We start from the raw sequence: 6,258 nt of genomic DNA, 5'->3' as shown, positions 1-6,258 counted from the left end.
TCCAGACTCGATGATGAGAATACTTATCGGGTCCAGTCCTGGGTCTACCCAGGGATGAAAACGGGTCGGATCATGCATAACTGAAACAGTATTCAACTTGTGTAAGTGGGATTTGGTTTCGGATGCATATCTGACTCCGATCTTATAATGGAGTTCCAGAATATCTGATAGGCGTGATTTGGATCTGGAACTCCGAATCTCTGATAGTACGAGTCTCTACCACAGTCACAAATTTGGACGATATTTTGAATTTCTAGCGATATGGTCATGAGAAATTCAAGGGCCGCGAAAATCGCTGGAAATTGCCGTTTTCAAACTGTGACAAATATCGTGATATTTTACTATTTTAGCAGATATTCATTGTGAAAAAACCTCAGAATTTTTATTTTTTAATATGTTTTATTTATATTTTTTTATAAGTTCCTCCAATGAGATCTGCGATTATGCGCTCCATGGGTGAATAATGCAGAACGGATCAGGTTAGATTCGGATCCGACCACCTGGTATTACCTAATTCGGACTAGACTCAACCAAACTGGTTCCAAATCTATCCCAAGTTTGGACACATGTTTTACGATCCAACAATCAGAACTCCAACCCATTTGCATACATAGTACTTGGGGATGAAGCAATCCAGACTGTGCCCAGTCTGGGTCTGGCTTGTGGGAGCCACCTTAGGGCTAATAATCAAGACCTGGGCTAAGTCTTTAAGAGCACTGTGTGCTGCCTATTCTTGGTCTTGAGCTCTTAAATATTTGGGCCAAAATGGCGTGCCAGGATTTACTGGACGGACCCTCTGTCTAGACCATCCGAACCCCTGATTGAGGATGAGTATTGATGGATTGTATTTGTCTGGACAGCACCGGAAAAGGCTAATAAGAACCTTTATGGTCTTTGATTCCCTAGGGCATTTTACAGTTTTTTGCATGGTGGGCATTTTCAAGACTCTGCATCGGATCGGCCAATGATTCGGTGGTTTTTTTAAGTTATTAAAAATAAGCAATGAATACTTAATTTATATTACAAAAAGTTACAAAATTAAAATATAAGTATGTTTTACTGTATAATAATACTTATGAAAAAATTATCTATGACAAAAATGACATGTATCTTGAAATGCACTACAATTTTTTATGTTCAAATTCGCAAATGTTTAACTTTTTTAAGACCATTTTACCCTTCACATGACCTGAACTTTATGTGATATATCAGTAAACTCATTAAAAGGTAGATTCATACATTTTTTGCGTACTTCACAAAATTCGCATAACTAAATCTGTGAACTTCTTGTTATTAAAACCTATCAAAACTTTACAAATATTTTACTAAATTTGCATATATTACAAAAAATAATTGATTAATAGAATAATTAGAATTTTGTGAAGAATGTGTATCTATCTCAGGCATCATGTATGGAGCTCAATCATTTGGCAAACATCCAACTGTCCTAAATAGATAACAAAGCTAGATATAAGTTATTGGACTTTGTAATGTATGTTTGAGATGTAGGTGTGACGATGCATGTTATATTAGATATTTAATCTTAAAAGTTAAGAATGCAAGAATGTTGCATGCATAGATGTAAATGAAACAATAAATACGATAAATTTTGATTTAGTTTGTGCAATAAAATAATCAATTAGTGATAATAGTGATATTGTAGACAGTGAAAAATTATATGATATCGATGATGATGATTATATTATGTTTGTTGAGTCAGACTTAGGAACAATAGAAGATAACCAAAACACATATGACATTAGACAAATAATGGCGGTTGAAAATGTTGCACAAATGACAATTGAAAAATTGAATTATTATATGTTGTATAAGCTATATAAGCATTTGTTGGGCAGTAAAAATGTTTTATCTTTTTACACTAAAGAGACATGGTTGAACGAGTTTTCATTAAATGAATTTTCATACAATGAAAAGCAATTAAAAAATAGTAAAGCAAAGGCATCTCAATTGTATAACAAGTTGCATAATAAAAAACTTAATGATTGTTACCATTTTCAGTGGCTAACAATATGCTCAAATGAATGAGAAATTGCTTTCGGTAAAAGGTTTAATAATCTTTAACATTGTCACGAGTTTTTAAAATATCATGTAATTAGAAATAACTATAAAATAAAATTTGTAAAGAATTGTAATAACATAACTGTTATTGTATGCATGAAAAAAATATGCATAATATAGTTGATTGCTCTTAGAAGATCTATTGCAAAAAGGTGCGCAAAATAACATTATTTTAAGTAAAAAAGTATGAAAGTGATCATACATGTAGATGATCATTGAGAAACCTTGTGTAGAAAATGTGTATTTCAAGTGAATTTCATGTGTCATTTACAAATACATGCACGATAATCTAAAGATGACTCCTATAATAACAAAAAAAAAATGTAAACAGACAACTAATAGCGAAATGATATAGGCTATTGAAAAAACATTGCAAAAAGAAACAGAATAACCTATTAAAAATGCAGAAACTCAAATCATTAAGAAAATAAATAAACGGTATTCCCTAATCATGTTTATAATACAAGATACATAACATATAAATAACTAAACTAAAAAATAAAGGCATATGAATCATTAAGAAACTAGTTAGACAAATGAATACTCACTAACAAATGATTTCATCAACAAAAAAAATGTAATAGGTTATTGAATATGGAAAGATAATTTGAAAACCATGTGATTCTTCCATAAAATAATTGATTCAAGTCCTTGTTTCAAAAAATAATAATTGCTTCAACCGTTAAACATGTTATTACAAAAAAAAAACTTTTTGATAATTCTGAAAAGCTTGACGATGAACTGCCATTAATATCTCACAAAAAAAAAGTTACTGAAATGAGTCACCAGTACTATGGCCAAAAATTGTTGCTCGGGGAAAGTTTGTTGGAGACTAGCTACAGAAAACCCTAGTTTATGTGAAAATAGCCCTAGGTTGCATATAAGTAGTTTTTAAACAATCGAATGGTCATATTTAATGGTTGTATTTAATGACAGTATGAAATTCTACAAAAAGAAGGAAATTTGCATTTTATTCATCCTTAATATTTGTGATATTAAATGAAAATCCATAAATTTGTTAGAAAATCTGCATATTTGCAATGACCTTATTTGTGGAGTTAATAACTTATTTGAGATAGTCATTTCGAAGTGTGAACTTCACGAAACTTTGCAACATGTTATATACCAAGATTACCCTATATTTGTGAATCTCTTTGAGGATCAGTTAATTAAAAGAGATATGCATAATTTTATGTGAACTTCATAATATATATGTGAAGTTACAATAGGTTTCAGTTATAGGATATTAATATATAGGTTTCATATTATATATGTAAAGCCTTTGGTGCTCAACAGAGGTTGTTGAATGAGACCTCTTTGAACTTTTATTAAGATATATAATAGGGTTTTTAAATTGCTTTTCAAAAATACCCCTTACTGATACAAAATTACACAAAGTCAAATTCACTAAAACATACATCAAAAGGAAAAATATAAACAAAAACCACAAACATTACAAAAAACATCATTCCCTCTAACAACCCCTCTATAACTGTGAATGGTCAAAGATCAAAACTTCTCATAGGCAAAACTTTTTTTGCTATGAGAGTTTTTCTTGCTGTCAAACGTGCCCTTAGTGTTAAAAATGGGTGAACTGTTTCGTTAAAAGTCGGTGGTACTGACTCGAGTATTCCCTATAATACCCTATAATATTGATGTAAATCGAAGGGCCCAATTTACAAGAAAATCTGACCAAATTATGAATTATGTAGGAAAAGAAGAAATAGATCTATAAATAAGAAGAAATCAAAAAAATTGTTAGAGATTAATTAAAAATAGAAAATAACTGAAATAAAATGAAAATAACATTTTATGGAATCAAACTTTAGTCTCCTAAACTTCTAGATTTACCTTCTATTTATAAATGAAAAAAATCTAATATTGATAAACCCAACTTTCAATCTTGATAAGGTATATTTAAGACAGTTTTCTAAAATCTATTGAACTTCTTACTGAATATGGATCTATTATTTGGACTCAATATTTAAATACAAACTAGACAAAATCCAAATATACAAATAGATCCAAATGAATTCTTTATTGACCCGGGTCTTTTGCTCTGCTCCTGGATCAGATATCCAGATCCATTTAGACCTGATGGGTTGGCTTCATCACAGAGGTGGCTGTGTGGATCTGGTTTCAGGGTTGGAATGGATCAAGACCTGATATGCTGAGGGCACAGGTCTATTTAGTACAAGTTCATAATCTGTGGACTTTGGTCCTGATTCGACCATTTTTTTTGACCTGGCTCTTCTCTTGAAATATTTGGGAACTTAGACTTGTTGAACATAATATCTAGAAAAATATAGGTCCAAACTCATGTTCACTTGACCTGCCTTTATTCTCAATTCATACGGACCATGTAGTCTGTGTCTAAATTGAAAATGGGTTTGTACTCAAATTCATTGCATACCTAACCCGAACATGAACCATTTTGAACCCAACCCATCTCCTGAACCAACCTCAAACCTGAACATGTTTCATTTCCAAAACCCATTTTATACTCGCCTTGCCAGCTATCCTTGTATATAAACATTGGTAACGTTAATTTAATCATTATCATAGCACAAGTGGATAACCATTTGAACTAGCAATTGTTTAAGGGCTTATGGATTTTGATTTATGTTTAATATCACACAACGTGGATGCTTTTTCATTTACAATTGATTAATTTCCATCTCCCTAAGCAGAACCCAATATGATTCAAAGTTTGAAGGGGGCACCCATCGGATCTCGTTGCTTATGCATTAAGGTATCAAAACTATAGTTTTCAACAGTGGTGGAGCCAAGAATCTAAACTAGGATGGCACAAAATACATAGTAATTTTTTTAAAAATTAATTACTAATAAATTATACTAACAATATATTTTAAAAAGAATTATTATAAAATAGTCGTTAATATAATCATGCTTAATTATGCTAATTGAAAAAAATAGCACAAACAACCTTAAAATCCTAATTAAATGTTCATGGACAAAGACCGCAAATACCGCAGGCTGAGCCAGCGCCGCTAGGTCTCTGCGCCTGGGATGGTTTCTCAGAGTAAAAAAAAAAATCCAACGAGGAGCAGTCAAAAAGTGGTTGTTCTTAAGACTGCAACATTGTCACCATGCTGTTATCCCAAGCATTTTACCATTACATTAAGCAGTGACCCTCTACATTAAGGGCAATAGCATGAGGGCATAATTTGGCTGCCAACAGAAGTGCTGGACCATAGAAAGAAAAGGTGCGTTCTTGTAAGCTCACCTATACAACATGATTCAAGGTAAGGTATGGACAAATTGCCCCACCAAAATTAGTCAAACTTAGGTTAGTTGTGTTTGGTGAACTCATTAGGCAGGGCTGGTGAACAAGCCAAATAACTTGAATTTGAGGTGTTCAAGCTCAAGTAGTGATCGTGGCGAGCTGAGCCAAGCTTGAGAAGATGGTCCATTTGCAATAAAAATACATTAATTTAAAGATGGAAGTAATAGGTTTTGAATTTTTAGACTATTGAGTTGTGTTCAAGCTATGTGTTACATATATCATAAAAAGTAGTTTTGTACATATGGTTAAGGTACATGGCATGTGAGGGAGATTTAGGGTTCAAATTCCATCATTAACATTTCAAAATTAATGAACTTTTTTACACGAGGCATCTCATGGCTCAGCTAGTTTGTCTCAAGCTTGGCTCGTGCCTGAGATGTGTTCAATGGTAAAATAAGCCATGTTCATTCCATTCAACTCGACTAGTTAATGCTTAATGAGTTGCTAGTGGCTTTGCTCGCCATCTACAAAATCGAGTTCATGGTAAGCCGAACCAAGCCAAGCCATGAGCTGCTTGGTTCATTTCCTAGCCCAATCTAAACCTAATGTAAGAACCAGGTACACGGATGCAAAATTTTGCAGCGGGATACAAATATGGTTGTTACGTTCGAAATCACTAGGGGGTCCACAATCTCAACCCGTTCACAAGACCAAATGTCTTTATAACTGTAACCATGAATGTTTGTATGATTTCTTGTATTTTTTTTATACATATTAACCGTACCTTTTTCACTGCATTTTATAATTTGTGAAGAATTCAAGTTTTGGGACACAACCCTAGGAGAAATTCCTTCATCCTCCAAGAGGCACGTCTCTTGCATTTAATATTGTGATTGTTGGAATGGCCCCCAAAAGTCACCTTATGGCCACAT

Source organism: Nuphar pumila, chromosome 6, assembly GCF_984573655.1.
Source record: "Nuphar pumila chromosome 6, dmNupPumi1.hap1.1, whole genome shotgun sequence".
NCBI classification, from domain to species: domain Eukaryota; kingdom Viridiplantae; phylum Streptophyta; class Magnoliopsida; order Nymphaeales; family Nymphaeaceae; genus Nuphar; species Nuphar pumila.
This window is presented reverse-complemented; position numbering follows the sequence as displayed.